This window comes from Amblyomma maculatum, chromosome 2 (genome assembly GCF_055883805.1).
Source record: "Amblyomma maculatum isolate TAMU_Amacu chromosome 2, ASM5588380v1, whole genome shotgun sequence".
NCBI lineage: Eukaryota > Metazoa > Arthropoda > Arachnida > Ixodida > Ixodidae > Amblyomma > Amblyomma maculatum.
Window position 1 is genome coordinate 190,153,261 of NC_139345.1, and position 18,035 is coordinate 190,171,295.

The window sequence follows — 18,035 nt, forward strand, 5'->3', positions numbered from 1 at the left end:
TTTCTGGATATAATACCATTAATAGCACAGAGTGCAGCAAAAATCTGTGTTCTGCTAAATTTGATGACAGAACATTTGAGGCAACCGGTTTGGAACAGTTTTTGAGCAATATTGTGTCTTGGAGCAGAATGGAGCATATGAAGGCGCACTCCCACCCCTGATACACTATTAATTCTGAGGTGCTGGAATTCCAGTATGTGCCCACTGCCAAGTAACGGCACCTTCGTTGGAGAAGTAGTGGGCGAAAAGGTTTCGCGTCTCGGCAGCATTTCCTTGGTAGTTCCTCGACTGTGTCGTCTCCAAGTCAAGTAGGCTACTTGATGCAGCTTCTCTCCTCCACTGTCCTGGGACAACATTCCCATAATCATCTTCGCAATCGACATAGCCTGGAGGGCAATAGGCTGCATCTCGAGTTGTCGATATGAAGTTGTGAAGGGCACAACAGGCCAGAACAGCAAAGGTAGCGTTTTTGGGATGTAGGTTGATGGGCCCAAGCAGGATTCGCCACCGAGCCGCCAGAATGCCAAAAGCATTTTCCACGATGCGCCTGCAGTGCAAATAAAAAACATGATTATATGTTTTGTCACTGTAAAATAGTGCAAGTTAGCCATTTTCACTTCAAGCAAGCTTTGTATTAGTGTACATGATTAGTTAGTAATTAAAAAAGGTATTAGATATGAAGGAATGTACGCTGAACCATATAAATCCAGGAGCGCAGACATCAAACATTAATAGTGCATCCACGGGTTGCTTTAGTTTTTTACCAGAATGCTAAATCCTGCCTGGCGCAGGCATGAGAGTGAAAAGGAGTAAAAAAGCAGCGACTATACTGCAGGTTGTTTCATGCCTCATGTGACCTGTAAGCAACTATTGCAGCCACCAATTAGCTGTTTAAGCTGAAACAGCTTGATAAATGAAATTTAGTTATATTCGGCGCCTGTGGCGAACATTGGTGAAAAAAATTCTCACAGTACACAAGATTATATAATTGAAAAGGCAAAATTTGTACTGATCTTGGAACAAACTGTGTTCAGGGTTGATTGTTTTAGATACAAGCACACTTAAACTGTCGGCAATCATGTCAGCACACTCCTTTGTTATGAATGCATGCAATTCTGTGAGTGCTAGATCAACATTAGCGCTTGACACAGGAAAACCTAAAATGTACAAAGACGCTAATACTTGCCAGCCACATGCACGCAGTTTTGAAAACAAAGGGGGCTTGACAGCAGAGCCCAGCATGTACTGGCAGTAACTGTGGAACTCTGACTTGAGCTGTTTTATATTGTGCTCATCCCTCACTGCGAGTCCTAATCTGTTCAACTGACGAATGAGTTATTTAGTTGAAAAATAAGTCTTAGGGAGAAGTTGACTGACAGATTTACGTAAATGGTCCATCATAGCAGTGTGTTTCGGTGGGTCAACGTGACAGATATTCTCAAGCAGACCCCCCCCCCCCCCCCCTCCTCCTTGGTGTGCTTTTTGAGGATCTCTGTGCCTGCTTCTCTACTTTGAAGGGAATCATGAACAGATGATTCCACATCTGTTAACAGATTCCATAATTTTTTTTTTACTGGCAAAGTTTGTGGATGTTTTCAGTTAAAATTGGAAACTACATGGCCTAGTTATGAATTATGAAATGGTCACAGGCAAATGCCATGCAGTGATTACTGTTTACTAATGTTTTACTAATCGCTGCAAAGAAAGCATGCAAACTAGACGATGTTTATACCCCTATTTTGCTTGGCCGTATGTACTGCAGAAAATAATTTTGCTGTGCATTTAATTGCTCATATGTTTTTATTTCAATAAATACACTTCTTCGCAGCAGCTCTTCTCCCTCCTCGTCACTTAAGCACGGTGTAAAATACTATATGAAATAAATGCTACTGACGAAAACCAATATGAAGGAATTTCAATATCACCCTTCTTTCTTTTCTTATACCGAATAAACCTATCCCTATCTATACAATGCCATTCATTACCTTGCTCTGCTCAGGCGGTAGTTGAACACCCTCTGGCTTGATTGCATACTCTTGCCGGGGTATGGGCGCAGAAAATCGGGCCTCAACTGGAACGCCTCGTCCCCGACGAAGACATGCGGCGCAACCTTCTTGCTTTTTGGAAGGCGTGCTGCTGCTGGTAACTTCACCGAGGCATTGCTTAGCCTCTTCCCAAAGGTGCAGGACTTGAAAATTCCGCCGTCACTATGCCGCCCTGGTGCACCGACATCGACCATCAAGAACTTGTAGTGCGCATCGACGATGGCCATAAGAACAATAGAGAATGTCCCCTAGTGAAAGCAAAAAAGACGTGCATGAGCAGACTGTACACATATGACATCTGATCTAGTTCATTACCATGCCAAGCTGCTGTTAATAAACAGTACCTTATAGTTGTAGTAGCGGCTTCCCGAATTTGGTGGTGCTGTGATCTGTACATGTTTGCCATCAACGGCTCCTACGCAATGGGGAAAATTCCAGCGCCTAGTGAACTCTTCTGAGGACTGCTGCCACTGTACAGGCCCTGGATCCTATACAACAAAGAAAAATTAGAAGACTTGAAGGAACAGTTTGGAAGAGAGTAAAATACTAAATATATTTTTTTCATATTAGGTCATTGCAGCCACTACAATATGTTCCACTGCTACCCTCATGGCTCTTTAATGCTAATTTGTTTCCTAAACCCCCTACTTAAGCTTCATGACAAGAGTTAAGAACAGAATGAGGCAAGCAATACATACAGGCAGATAAAGTGGCTCCAAACGCTGCCAGATCGCTTTGCAGGCATTGTGTATGACAAGCCGACATGTTGCTGGCGCCACTCTAAACACCATTGCTATCTGCTTGATAGCCATTCCAGAGGAGAGGTACCTGCGCATGATAAGAAAGTTGAAAACCTGTAAGCGAGCCTCAGTAAAGTCACAAGGGTTACAGTACCTGAGAGTAATGGCAAGTCGCTCTTCAGAGCAAACAGGCTCCCGGCAAAGAAAATTCCTCTCCAAGTCCTTTCGGATAATGCTGTTGAGCTGGTCAAATTGCTTCGGAGTCATCCTGTAGTACCCGAAGAACATATCCTTGTCCTGTCTCATGATTTTGAACTGCAATGACAACAGTGGAACAATAATTATGAACTGTAAAATAGGCATATGACTTCTTTCAAAACAGAGACCGAACATCTGATCTACCCTTTATCATTTATGGGCTTTGTATAACATGGTAGGTGACACAGAGAGGCATACAACATCTTTTTTTAATGCAGTGGGCGACGCACTCCTCAGTTCACATAGCTTTAATTTTAAAAACAGCCCAGGCGTCTCACTTCAAGTACTTCTTTTTCTCAACCGGTCGATCATGCTGACCGTAATCTGGAGCTTAGACAAAGGTGTCCGAGATTCATTTTAAATAGAGTATTCGTCTTTCGGGTTTATTGGGGCTGAAATGACTGGTCGAGGGTATGTTAGAATTGACAGCATATGCTGCTGACGTGGCAATATCAAGTGTCAAAGCATAGCTTTTGCACTTCTAGCTTCTAGAAAAACCTGGCTTACGCGTTTTATGCACTGTATTTCTGATTTCACTTTCAAATATCAAAGTCGGCAATATAGAAAAAAAAAAGCGGAAAAGCAACGCCCAGAAGAATGGTATCGCTTACGATGACAAACGGCAGTTACAAGTTTCAGTAGTTATTACAGCTCACGTCCCTATTCTCGCGTTGTTTTACGCGTGATCAATGTTTTTGGGTGGCATTCAACAAGCATCTTGAGAGTAAACAGAATAATAGAACAAAACCTCATTGTGGCATGTGGTAAGATAAACAGAAGTGGCTAGTTGGTGTTTTGGAACGCTGATCAGTAGACGGATTCTGCAGATAAGAGTTACTTACCGCGGTGTGGTATTCGCCCTCCTCCTTTCTTGCTTGCCAGACGGGGTGCACCCAGAATTTCCTCTTTTGCTTCTTCTTTTCTTCCAAGTTCCTCATCTTCATCAGCAATAATCTTTTTTTCAACAACAGTAGGCGCACTATCCCCATTGCAACCTACAATAATCTGGGCAGCCGCGCGTTCTCCCTCGTAATAGCGGATTACTGTTTTCAACAGAGGCAGGTTTCCAGAGTGCTATTCGGCAACAAGTGCCACATGTAACTCACAGAACGAAGCTGAAAACTTTTAATCCTGCTTGCTCGCGTCTGCTCTGCGTGCTACGCGCACCGCTATGGAGGAAAGAAAGAACTTCCTACCGCGGATTTTCACGCACAGTGTAGCCAAACTGAACGCTCACAGCCGACTCTCTCCGCTGAAACGGCAACAAAGTACTTAAACATTGGTAAGCGTACCTAAAAATATTTATAGCGATTATAGTAGAGTGTTTATTGAGTATTTTGATGATTAGGAGAGGAGCAAACGGCATATAAACGTTGTTCTTACATTTCGTGGTGACTGAAACATTGTTGTCTTGTCTGGCTACACTGAGGCGGCAGCCGCTGCTTGTTCGCTTCATGTAGCTGGCCCCGCGGACGCTTAGCGTCACACCGCGGCGGTTTTTACTGACGCGCGATAATCGTTAGAAAAAAACGCTCCATGTATTCCGGCCTTTAAGGCGCGTTCACACTACACCAAATTTCCGGCGAGCGAAGCGGATTCGGCCGCTTTTGACGCCGACGAGGGCGGAAAGCGGCGCGGCGAGGGCGATCGGTCCGAGACCGATTTTTCCGCGTTCGCCGCGGAAGCGACGATGGGTCGTTGACGTCACGTCCGCCCAAAATCCAGTATGGTGGCAAGCACTGCAGCGGAGCGGGCCGGCGCCGTTTCTGCGGAGGCGCTGTCTGATGCTATAAAGGAGGCCCCAATCCAAACGACATTTAAATTTGAAGGTCCTGATTTACAACGAGGACCTGTGGGAACATATTCGCAAAGGACTGGGAGTGAGAGGTAAGAACAATTGCTTTTATATCTTGCATCACGCCGATGCTCGCGAGAACTTTTCAGATGCCGGTACAAGTGCGTTTCGCTCTTTTCTCGCGCTGCTGCTAGCTTTATTCTATGCATGCGTACCTCGCGCGATCGTGTACGACGCATGTATTACGTACTTCGAAACCAGCGCTTTGATGACCATTAGGCTCATGCCGCTGTATGAGACCTGTCTTTTTTTTTTTCGAGTGCCAGAGCGGTATGCTTCGCGTATCCAGCCTTGGTTGTGTTCACGCTGCTGCTAACTTTCTTTTATCCCATGCAAGCTGACCTCGTGCGATCGTGTACAACACATGTGTGCTACGAAGCGATAACACTGATCATTTCGCTCATTCTTGCTATTTGCACCTATCGCGAGCATGCGCAGCTAGAGCGAGCATGCACTACGTACGTCTTTTACTTTACTTGTGCTGTTGTGGGTTCCTGTGCCGTGAATATTCCGCTCGTACGAATATGTTGGAGCGTATAGCATCACGGCAGCGGCGCTGTGTGCTCCGCGACAAGCTCTAGGGCTGACCGCGAGCGTGACGTTTTTAGAGACTTATTTCGTGTGGCGAAAGGCTAATCCTGAGTGTTTCACCTCTTACAATAGTGGCCTTCAGATTTGGTGCATTTAAAAACTAATATTGGAGTGGTCGTGCTGTGCTGGAGTGCTGTGCAGTTCAGATTAAATATTTACAGTGGCAACACTGAAGAGACCGATAGAACATGTGAACAAAAAATAAGCAAACGCCAATTCTGTTTACTGTGCTTGATAACCAGTCTCTTTTTTTTTCTTGTAGGGGCCATCTGTCAGAAAAATATTTTAGGAAATTAAAAGACATTTTTTTTTTCAAAATTAAAAACCAAATTGGGTCCAGTATGAGCGGTGAAGCTGGAGCTGTCAACGTTCCTACTGTGAAGTGGAAGCACTTCAAGCACATGCAGCCCATAATGAAGCATGTGTCAAGAGAACCAATATAAGTTGCATATTTTCTCAGTATGCATTAGTGTGCCCTCTCAGGGTGCTCATTTCATGATTGTAGTATCAAGCAGAATATACAAATTTAGGTGTACTATTATAAATGTGATATAGTGTTGTGTTTATTATATGTGGCTGAATATTTTGCATACTGTTTAAGCGTTCATTTCACTCAGTCTCAAGAGTAAGTTTTAAAACGGTGTGCAACTTTTCATTCTTCACAGGTTGTAACTTCATTGCCCATGACCCACGCCTAGAAGTCCTGTTCAAAGGATTCAGGTGTGGATTGAGGTAAAATGATAAAAAGATCTTGTTCAATTCATGGTATTGGTTATTTATTGATTGGAAATAGATCTGAAGAGCAGCCAGATGCCACCACTCAAGTCGCCGGTCCAGAGCCTGCAGTGCCAGGAATATCTGGCTTGGCCTTTTGAGTCAGATGGGCCATCTATTCCACACACAGCTACAACTGAAAGGTAACCATCTGAGATTGTAAGGTGTGCACTTGCAGATAATGAGATTTAGTGCATGTCATCTGCCCTAATATTTGCAGCCAACTGGAAAGCAGAGTAGAGGACTGCGATTCAGGTGTGGAAAGATAAATCTGCAATATGACATCCCGTCGTTCATCTCTCTTGTAATGCATGCTTACTTGAACCTAACTAGTGGCTGCGGTGCTTGCGTCTGAAGTGAATTTAACTTTCTCTTCACAAACATTCCAATTTATAGAAGGCCAAGGCGAAAGAAGAGCTCCTACATATTGACGACATCATGTATTTTCAAATTACTGACAGGAAATACGTAAGGCATATACTAATGACATATATCATGCCTATTTCTTTTTGTTTCTTCTCTGCATACAGGACAGCAAGCACGTTTTCAGGACAATGTTAACTGTGAACTACAAAGTATGCTGTAAGTACAAAGCAAAAATAAATGTTACCATTGTCTTCATTTGGCTGCCTCTGATCATTTTGTCCTGCCACACGAAACTTTGCTTGGCTGCTTGCAAGCCTGAATGTGCAAGCCTGAAAGGAGAGAACATGGAACATTAGAGAGAAAGGGCTCTCTTTCCAAATCATCAAACTGACAGATTTGACTCCTAGTTATAAGCTCATTTCGATGAGATAAAAGTAACCTACAATTCAGTTTCTCTAAGCTTATTTGCCAACAGCATGATTACATGGCTGGGTGACAACCTAAGGCTAGATGAGGAGTTAGCCTTCCATTTCCCTCTCTCCTACCTCCAGGTTCCAGCGGTCAGCTGCCTTTGCCAATAGTATGTGGTGCTGGGGGGGGGGGGGCAGTGGACTGCACGGAAAGCTGGTTTCTCTTCGGACATCATGAAGTTGTGCAGTGACAAGCAGGATGTGATAATGCGACTGATGTTCTCTTCCTTTGTCTTGAATGGCTGACGTAAGATGAGCCATTGTTGGGCGAGAATCCAATGACGTTTTCTACGGCACGCCTCACTCAACTCATCGCTAACTAAATACTCGTTTTGCATGTATTTGAGAGAATTGGCTGGGTGTTCCTGCAGCTGACTGGTCATCTAGTCCCTCAGGACTAGAAAACTAGGAAGGGAGACTTGCAGAACAACAAATTAAGTTTATTTGAAAATAAAAATTAAAAGCAGTTTATTCATACATTAGTTTTGGCATACTCAGTGTACAGTGTATATTGTTTTGTTCTGTGACAATCCCAGGCTGAATGTTTAATTCCAATCAGAAGAGTGAGGCAGATACTGCCTTTCATTTGCAACCAATACCCGTATAGTGGTTGGGTTGGCAGAAGTAAAATATTGTCACAGAAGCCAGTGAAACTGGTTCAGCAGGTTTACTAGGACTAAGTAAAAGCGCCGGCAATGTCAGGCACGGAACCGACTGGCGGGGCGAGCACCGAGAGCGAAGAAGACGAGCGCGTGCCAGTCTCCCGAGCTCGCCACATGGCGGCGCCAGTACGATAACATTGCGGCATTGCCCCTCCCGGTGGAAAAGGAATCGTCCCGATGCCGAGTGGCGAGGTCGAGGATAACCGTAGTCGGCGAGGATGCGCGTTCACATCAGGTAGTTAAAGGAAGCAAAGAAAAAAAAAACACATGTAGCTTGACCTAGCGGGAGTAGAATGGCTTCATCCTGGCGACATGTACGACTTCCGATTGGGCTTGCCGTCGGGATGAGCTAACAGTTCCTTGCGGGGTCACTTCGTAGGTGACGTCGCTGATTTTGCGTTGTACTTCGTACGGGCCGAAGTAGCGGCGCAGAAGCTTCTCGGAGCGACCCCGCTGGCGAACAGGTGTCCACACCCAAACCTGATCGCCAGGGTTGTAAATTACCTCCCTGTGACGAAGGTTATACCATCGAGCATCTTTAACTTGCTGTGTCTGGACTCTCAGTCTAGCCAGCTGGCGAGCGGCCTCGGCATGCTGGACGAATTGGTCGGCACCGGCAATCGATGGGTGGGCAACATCTGGCAGTAGCATTGCATCCAGCATGGTGACAGCTTCGCGACCGTACACCAAACGAAACGGTGTAAAGCGGGTCGCTTCCTGGACTGCGGTGTTATACGCAAATGTTGCATACGGTAATATCTGGTCCCAGTTCTTATGATCTTCGTCGACGTACATAGAAAGCATATCGGCGATCGTCTTATTGAGTCGCTCAGTAAGGCCATTCGTCTGAGGGTGGTAAGCTGTTGTTCTGCGATGACAAGTGCCACTGAGCCGCATCACTTCCTGGGTTAGAGCTGAAGTAAATGCCGTGCTTCTGTCAGTTAAAACGATCGCAGGGGCACCGTGACGAAGGACCAGATTAAAGATGAAAAAGTTCGCAATATCAGTAGACGTGCCGCTGGGAAGAGCTTTCGTCTCACAATAGCGGGTCAGATAATCTGTGGCAACTATAATGTACCTGTTGCCCAATGATGAAGTAGGAAATGGCCCGAGCAGGTCCATACCGACTTGGTGAAAAGGTACTCGCGGAGGAACAATAGGCTGCAGCAGGCCGGCCGGCTTGGCAGGTGGTATCTTCCGACGTTGGCAATCACGGCACGTCCTAACATAGCGCTGAACCATAGCGGCAAGCTTGGGCCAGTAGTACTTTTGTCGTACTCGTGCCAAGGTGCGCGAAAAACCGAGATGTCCGGCAGAAAGCTCGTCGTGGCATGCCTGCAAAACGTCGGTACGAAGCGGCGCTGGGACAACCAGCAGATACTGAATGTCTGTGGAAGCGTAGGTTTTCTTGTGGAGGATGCCGTCACGCAAACAGAACGACGACAGGCCACGCATGAAAAGGCGAGGCGGCGATGAGGCGGTTCCTTCGAGGTAATCGATGAGGGGCTGCAGTTCGGTGTCGTCTCGCTACTGTTGAGCGAGATCTGGCGTCGAGAGAGCGCCGAGAAAGACGGAGTCATCTATTTCACTTGAATAACACGGGATAGGGTCTCGGGATAGGCAGTCAGCGTCACTGTGTTTCTTGCCGGACTTGTACACAATAGTGACGTCGAACTCCTGTAAGCGGAGACTCCAGCGGGCTAACCTGCCTGAAGGATCTTTAAGGTTCGCTAACCAACAGAGTGAGTGGTGGTCGCTGACCACTCTAAACGGCCGACCATACAAATACGGCCGAAATTTTGTTACCGCCCACACAACTGCAAGACACTCCTTTTCGGTCGTAGAATAATTCGCTTCGGAACGAGACAGGGTGCGGCTGGCGTAAGCAATCACCCGCTCAACGCCTTCTTGCCACTGAACGAGAACTGCACCGAGACCAACGTTACTGGCGTCGGTATGCAATTCTGTGTCGGGCTCCTCGTCGAAGTGGCCAAGTACGGGCGTTGTTTGAAGGCGCTTGCGAAGCTCCTCGAGGCCCTTTGCTGCTCGTCGGCCCAGATGAAAGGCTGGTCGTCCTTTGTTAGACGAGTCAATGGTTCCGCTATTCGGGAGAAATCGTGCACAAATCTCCTGTAATATGCACAGAGGCCCAAAAACCGACGCACGGAACTTTTATCAGTGGGGGTCGGTAAAGCAGCTACGGCAGCCGTCTTCTCTGGATCAGGGCTAATTCCCTCAGCACTCACGACGTGACCCAGGAACTTGAGCTGTTGGAATGCAAAGTGGCATTTTTCTGGTTTTAGTGAGAATCCGGCCCCGCGGATGGCATTTAGCACGGCCGTCAATCGTTTGAGGTGCTCTTCGTAGGTCGCAGAGAAAATGACAACTCCGTCAAGGTAGACGAGGCACGTCTGCCATTTCAGGCCGGCTAGGACAGTGTCCATCATTCTTTGAAAGGTTGCGGGAGCGGAACACAAACCGAAGGGAAGCACCTTAAATTCGTACAGTCCGTCAGGAGTAATGAATGCGGTTTTCTCTCGATCACGTTCATCGACTTCGATCTGCCAGTACCCACTGCGTAGATCGAGCGATGAAAAGTATCGGGCGTGGCGAAGTCGGTCGAACGAGTCATCGATTCGAGGCAATGGATAGACGTCCTTTTTCGTAATTTTGTTAAGCCTCCTATAGTCGACGCAGAATCTGAGTGCTCCGTCCTTTTTAGCGACCAGCACAACTGGTGAGGCCCATGGACTTGCGGACGGCTGGATCACATCATCGCGGAGCATTTCATCAACTTGCGCCCGAATAGCCTCTCGTTCTTTCGGCGATACTCGGTAGGGGTGTTGGCGGATAGGGCGCTCGGTGGGATCAACTATAATTCGATGTTTGGTTACTGACGTCTGTTTCACTTTGGAAGTGACGGCAAAGCAGTCACGGTAAGTGTCTAGAATTGCTTGAAGGCGGCGTTTCTGGGTAAGAGACAAAGCTGGGTTCACGTCAGTTTGAACACTATGTCCAGTGCTCTCGGGAGGGTTCTCGTTGGCCAGCGAAAGGGCGCAATGGGCGGATGGTGCACTGACTTCATCAAAATAAGCGATAGCTGTACCTTGTGGTAAATGGCGGTATTCGGCACTAAAGTTCGTTAAAAGTAGTTCAGTTCGTTTATTTCTCAAGGCAAAGATCCCCCGAGCGACGCAGACTTGTAGGCTCAACAATAAATTCACGTTCGTTTCCGCGAGGCCTTGCAAGGCGGGGGGGTTGTCGCACTGCACTGTAACAAACAAGCTGGTGCGTGGAGGTAGAGTGACATGGTCGTCGCACACTCGGAAAATTGGCCTGTCTGTGTAGTCGTCGCTGTGCTGTCTGTACTCGTCGGAAATTGCGCGGTGAGTGGAGAAAGTCACCATGAAGTCACGGAGGTCGATGACTGCGTCGTTTTCTCTAAGAAAATCAAGGCCGAGAATCAGGTCCTTGGAGCACTCTGCTAGCACAACAAAGCAACACGAGAAAGTTACGTGGTGAATCTCGACGCGAGCGGTGCACACTCCGAGCGGCGTTACCACATGCCCTCCGGCTGTCCTTATCGGGGCTCCGTGCCAAGGAGTCAGGACTTTTCGCAGAATGGTAGCAAGGCCATGACTCATAACGCAAAAATCAGCGCCGGTATCTACAAGGGCAGTCGTGTTGTGGTTATCAATGTAGATCGGTATCTCGGCGGAATGCAGTTCACCGTCGACAAAGTGCGACGTGTCAGGGATCGTCGGGCTGACGGGTCGTTCGTTGCGTCGAATTACGGCGTCGAAGGTAAGCTTCTGTGATCGTCGGGATGTCGTCGGACTCGTTGGTGGTGCGGTGCGTCGATTGGGGGCGTCGGAGGAAAGCTTCGGCGATCGTCGAAAAGTGGTCGGATTGTTGATCGGAGCGAAGGGTCGGAGGTCGGTCTGTGTGATCGAATCGGTGAGCGGAGGATGTTGGTCGTAGTGTCCATCGACGGCGGCCCTACCCCCGAGGGTCGCCGTCTTCAGTTTTCCCGGTGCGGACTTGGGGACTGCCTGAGGAAAGAACGGCGGCTGGTGGAAAACTGTCTCGGCGGTGGTGACCTGGACTGACGTCGCTGGAGGGACGCAGGTGGGACGTGGTCGCTGAGGTATTGGTCGATGTCCCGAGGTCGTTCGCCATAGCGCGGCCGAGGGGCATCCGGGGAAAATCCGCGCAAGCCCATCCGACGGTACGGGCAGTGGCGCAGAACGTGACCGGCTTCGCCGCAGTGAAAGCACAAAGGCAGATTGTTCGGCGTGCGCCACGCGTGTGCTTTGCGAACGGGTGGTCGCGCTTCAGGCACACCAGTCGAAACTGGATATTGGGGTGGAGGACGAGTGGGAGGAGCAGGGTTGCAGGGTGCCAATGGTTCAGGCGCAGGGGTACGCAACACGTCGCTGTACGTCATGATCTGTGGCGCAGGTGGCTGGGGCGACGGTACTGATGGTACTGCTTGGCGGAGCTCTTCGCGCACAATATCCGAGATGCCCCCAACACGTGGATGTTGTTCGAGAGAGGGCAGCTTTTGCAGCTCTTCGCGTACGATGCTTCGGATAAGTTCGCGAAGGGCTTCCCTGTCGTTTCCGACCATTGGCAAGCGGAAGTCTACGGCAGCGATGTTCGCAGAGCGATCAAAATGTACAAATCGCTGATTCAAGGCACGCTCGATGCTTGTTGCTTCTTTCGTAAAATCAGCAACAGTGCGTGGAAGGTCACGTACAAGGCCAACGAACAGCTGCTCCTTGACGCCTTGCATAAGGTAGCGCACCTTCTTTGCCTCCGACATGGACGGATCCGCCCGGTTGAAAAGGCGAATCATTTCTTCCACAAACATGGCGACGCTTTCATTAGGCCGCTGTGCTCGGGACTGTAGAGCGAGTTCGGCCATCTCTTTTCTTGTATCGTTGCCGAATGTTGCGAGCAGCTGGCTCCGGAAATCCTGCCAGGTGGAAATGGTAGCCTCATGGTTTTCGAACCACATCTTGGCGGCGTCTTCTAGTGCGAAATAAACATTGTGCAATTTTCGCTCCTCGTCCCACGCATTAAACACAGCGACCCGGTCGTAGCTGGTCAGCCAGTCCTCAACGTCTTCGAACTTGTCGCCATGAAACGGCGTGGGCATACGTGGAGTATGGCAGATCAGCTGCTGGGCACTCACGGGAAGCTGAGTGGTGGTCTGAATTGCCGCTGTAGTCATCGTGGTTCGCGGTGGGGAAACAAGAGGACCACACTCGGGTGCTAAGCCTCTCAAGCGACGGCTCGCCTTGTGCACAGGTGTCCTGTCCACGGTGTGTAGATGGGCGTAGGGGGCAGCCAGAGGCTCTTCGTACATGGGATCTACCCAGCACCTCCACTAAAAATGTCACAGAAGCCAGTGAAACTGGTTCAGCAGGTTTACTAGGACTAAGTAAAAGCGCCGGCAATGTCAGGCACGGAACCGACTGGCGGGGCGAGCACCGAGAGCGAAGAAAACGAGCGCGTGCCAGTCTCCCGAGCTCGCCACATGGCGGCGCCAGTACGATAACATTGCGGCAATATCTTTATGCCTTTGACATGATGCCTCATTTTACGTTCATAACTTTGGCTGGTGAACATTGAACAGCTTCTCATATCAAATGGCGCTGAAGGTGGTGTGACACCAGTTAATTTCAGTTCTAACAAATTGACTTATTGAAGAATACAACAAATTGAATTACTTTTCTTGCATACGGTCACATGAAGATTTCCAGAAGGAAGGCCTCATTTCCCACAAAAAAAGAAGGCATTTTGCTATTATCATTCAAAGGTACGTCTTCTAAGATGCCCCCCTGGCCTAGCTACATTTTTGAAAAATGTATTTCGGCCAAAATTTCTACCATCAGGCTCGCTCCAGTTGTGGCCCATCTCCACCAACAAGAACCTAAATGAGCAAATTGAAATTCACTTGTATCTTCTGGTTAATATTAGCCTAAAGGGCACACATTTGCATAAACATTTCACCTGCATGCATAAACATTTCGCCTCATTTATTCTTAAGCATGGGTAGCTTTGTCGTAATTTAGTTTACACAAGGATATCAAATGGCATTACCATTGCATTAGACAACCGAGGACTAACCATAGAAAAAAAAGCTTGTGCTTGATAGGAAATAAAATTTAAAGGTGTGCAGAGGATAGAAAGGTTATAAGAACCAGTTAACAAAGCAAATATACTTGAATACCTGTAGCAAGCATCAATGACTGCCAGCATAGACTTGCTAAACGCATTCTTGTAATTTCGGTCAACATTTCCTGAGTTGGCTGGACAATCAATGTTGACATGTTTGCCAGACTATGCAGTTAGGCATCTGCTCGATTTATTGAAATTCTTTGACAACCTTGGTTTGGAGCAGAATAAGACAAATACTATTTGTTGTTCCTTAAATTATAAATATTATGCTTAAAACAAGCTTGTCAGATAACCACATGCAAAACGTTCCATTTAAAATGAACAAACTTAGCCTATTTGTTGTTGATATGGTAATGACTGGTATGGTAACAAAAACATTTTTGACAGTTTTGTATTCTGTATATGTTGCCCTTCATATTTACTGCGCTGGTGTAAGACATTATTTCCTGAATAATTTTTTTATTAACACTGTCACTAAGCATGCTATGTAAAACATGTGCAAGAAGTCAAGGACTTCACATGAGGGCTCTACATTACGCTACCGCGGGACTGGGGCAGCACAGCTGTAGACAACTCAGCTCCCAAAATAAAAGAGCTCACAAGTGGGCGGACAGATAAAAAAAAAAAAACAAACGACTTAAACTGCGCAAAATTGGTTTATAATATTAGCACTTCACAATTTATATACACGTTACTATACTGCTCAGGCATGACAATCGAATGCTCGACAATCTCAATAAAAATGGAAATCCAAACCAAAGTATCACGTACCAGAGTCGCTTTGGGACGTTAAACCCCCATAAATCAAATAAAAACAAAAAAATCAAACCAAAAGTGCACAAACTTCACCTTACCTGATAACCTGCACCTGGCGTTGATTTGAAAGTATCGCCTTACGAAATCGCATGTCTTTTTTCTGGATACGAGGACGAAGGAGCTCTACAAGGGAGCCGAAGCTGCTGGGTGACATATGCAGGCAGGTGCCGAGAAGAGAACAAGCCAGTGAGGTTTCAGTAATGCTCCACGTCCTAGTCACGAAGCAGCGGTAAGAGGTTGTAGCCTTGGCCCAACCGGGCGCGTTCCTGCAAAGATGGGTGCACCCACCACCGCCTCCGCTGCGAACTTGATTTTTCATCTGCCTTTCGCAACTCTTCCGGCATGACCATTACATAGTTGCAGAGGAGAATCGAGACGATCGCTTCATTCTCTGAAATAGTCGTCATTACTTATCCGCTACAAGCGCGCAACTGGAAAATAAACGAGAACTGCAATATAACAACGCAAGACAGTATGCAGCCACGCAACAGACGACAGAAAAGCGCGCGAACTGTCTCCGGGGCTCACGCGCGCTTTCGCTTCATTCGCGAACTCCCGATACCGGAAAAGAAACTGCCGTGAGATATTGCTGCTTTCGGGAAAAAGCGAGAAGCAACCACAGTTCCGCGTCGGTTCCGCCGCCGCGGGAGGAGTAGATGAGAACAGGCTACTCTTTTCCGGCGAAGCGAATCCGCTTCGCTCGCCGAAAATTTGGTGTAGTGTGAATGGGGCTTTAGTCAAGGCCCTCGGGCGGAGAGACGACGAAAGGACGAGAGAATGGAAACCATATGTTCTTTGCGCCAAGCATGTGAGGAGAAATGCGCAGAGTTTTGCCCTCGGCTTCGCTAAAGCAACGAGAAGTGCGTTCGGAGCTCTTTGGTCGCCTCGGTTGCTGGCTCGGTAACGTTTTCAGTGGCGTGATAATTTCGCTACATTTTTTTTTGTTAATGCGAAATGCGTTTTACCTATCTGTTTCAGTAATAATTACATACGTAAAACAATCTTCAGTTTCACGGAATCGTTCTCGGTTCGAACAAATGGACATAATTTTTTTACTAAAGATGGCACACAGGTTCATGACGGAGTGCTCTTGAAACGTCATCACGCGCAACTGAGCGATGCAGCAGCCCGTATACTTGCTGTATTCCTATTAAGGAAAAGAAAAGCGAAAACGACCATAACTACGGGTACTTCAAAGTTAAAATTCCCATGTTATTAAGTTTTATTTTTTTTTTCAAATCAGGTCGACGTTTAGAGCAAGAAAAAATCCGCATAGAACTGAGCGTGGGCATATAAAGCAGCAAGAGATAGAAAATACTCGACGAGCTAAGATCTGAAGAACTAAATTGGCAGTAAAGAAAGAATAGAAAGAAAGCAAGGGTCAACATTTAAACTATATCTACGAACTTGGGACAAGGTGCAGTCCTCATAAAGAAGCGTGGTAAAATCATCTTTCAGCCGCGGAAACTGCGCTTGTGAAAGCGGCAGAATATTTCAGAGGAAACCTAATTCTCAATCATGTGTTGGGTTCTTCGAGAGTGATGTTCTCTAAAAATGCCCCAAAAATGCTTAAATAACGCTCTCGCATTACTTTTTATATATATGAATTGCCATTAGCTATCTGGTTGACACGATGGGATAGAATTGTTTAGTTCTCTGGAGGGAAACGCCTTCGGTGCGGTGATTATATGGTTGGATAATAAGGCATAGAATACCTGAAGAATAGTTTCTGATCAGTGCTTAGGAGAACGCTGTCAAAAGCTGTAGCCAAATGCATCATTATGAGCCATGTATTGCAGCTTTCGAACAAAAATAACTCCCATAGAGAGCATCGTTATTATGCAATTTCAATTTTGTTGCCATATATGCTGGCGACACATGAGCGCGCATTCATTACACTGTAGGTAATTGTTTTAAATTTTTATTTTTTAGTCGTTTGCCTTGCCCCATGTAGTGCTGTTGATTTGTTTTTATTATCTTTTACATGTACACAACGTTTCGGCAGTGTGCGATTTACGTCGCATTAGAATACGAACCATTCCAGTACAGTTCAGATTTCTTTTCTTGTCAAGTGAATTAGCTAGACATAGCATAGAATATATGTTGCTTGTATTTTTTTCTTTGAGCTGAAATATTTTATGTGCTGCTACACCGATGACCAAAGTCGTTCAGTCTTTATCTGTCTATTGCTGAAGCCCACAGCAGAACGCTAAAGAGTACAGGAATATGATGCAAATTTGTGTTTAGTAGATATTATAACTCGAAGGCCTTGAAAGCAGCCCAACTTATCTGTCTATAAGAACAGCTAGTACTGAGGCGTGGTATGGGCCTAGTGCGCTGGTATGGAGGCGCCACTGCTCCGGAACAAGTAGCGCCACCTCCCGCCGGCGCACCCGTATGTGGTATGTCTGCTCGTCGGAGAGAGGCGGCGGGGTGAACGCGAAGTGTACGCTTCTCGGCAGAAACCTTGTTAAAAGAAAACTTTTGTCGGTCATTTCCTGCCTCGTGCCACATGCACACATAACTGACACATGTACCATGTGTGTGTGTTGAAGAATAAACCAAAAGCAAAGCGAAGGAAGCCGCTACCCATAAATCCCGCCTGGTAGAAGGCCGCCGGCGCTTTGGGCGCAGCGCATCGTCGGCGCGCAAGCGCTTCTGCTGGCGGCTCTTCGGGTTTTTTCTTTGAAGTAAGAATTCGGAACCCGAACAATATGGCACTTTGAAAGTAAAGACATAAATAAAACAAAAACTAAGCCAGTGTGCAAAGCGCAGCACTGGCTTTTCCCCTCGGTGGCAGTGTATGTGTAGACGGCATCCTAGACCCCCCAGAAGCGAGAGCCGAGAGCTGGGGCTCCTGAAAAAAAAAAAAAAAATCCCGTCTTCCCCAGGACGGGACGAGCAGGCTATATCTGGAGATGTACCCTAAGGCGTCGGGCCTTGCGTGCACGTGCCTTTTCGGCGCTCGGCAGTTCTACCGTAGTTTTTATTTTCTACTCGATGCGTCGAAATGAGTGGTGACTTGTGACGGTGCAGTGCGCCGAAAAACAGCCGTAGCTGAACAAGCTCCGCAGCTCGTGCTGTTCGGGGGATTTCGGACGATCGAAAATGTTCAGGCTTAATTTAAGAATAACTGCTTGGTGCGCGGTCAGAAACTGTACGAAGCCAGCACGTGTATGGAGTGCGCGGGGAACTTGACGGTGCAGAAGGGCCCTCGGATATCTTCAGAAAATGCGCTACCGAAATGAAAACCGCCTTCTACGACGTCAGCT

The 18,035-nt window shown here is 47.2% G+C and overlaps 2 long non-coding RNA genes across 3 annotated transcripts; one reads left to right on the top strand and one right to left on the bottom strand.

Annotated features, from left to right (window-relative positions):
- Window positions 1-4,599: 4,599 nt before the first annotated feature.
- Window positions 4,600-14,977, top strand: LOC146200758 (uncharacterized). 2 transcript variants are annotated; one of them, XR_014704846.1, is made up of 5 exons: window positions 4,600-4,930; window positions 6,155-6,209; window positions 6,283-6,406; window positions 6,794-6,845; window positions 14,875-14,977. It is a non-coding gene; the product is annotated as an uncharacterized LOC146200758 (long non-coding RNA). The 2 variants fall into 2 exon arrangements; XR_014704845.1 differs by lacking the exon at window positions 14,875-14,977 and having other exon boundaries at window positions 6,794-6,974.
- LOC146200759 (uncharacterized) lies at window positions 6,055-15,058 on the bottom strand. Its single transcript, XR_014704847.1, has 3 exons — window positions 14,802-15,058; window positions 6,874-6,958; window positions 6,055-6,399 (listed from the first exon to the last, which is right to left on the bottom strand). It is a non-coding gene; the product is annotated as an uncharacterized LOC146200759 (long non-coding RNA).
- Window positions 15,059-18,035: the final 2,977 nt, after the last annotated feature.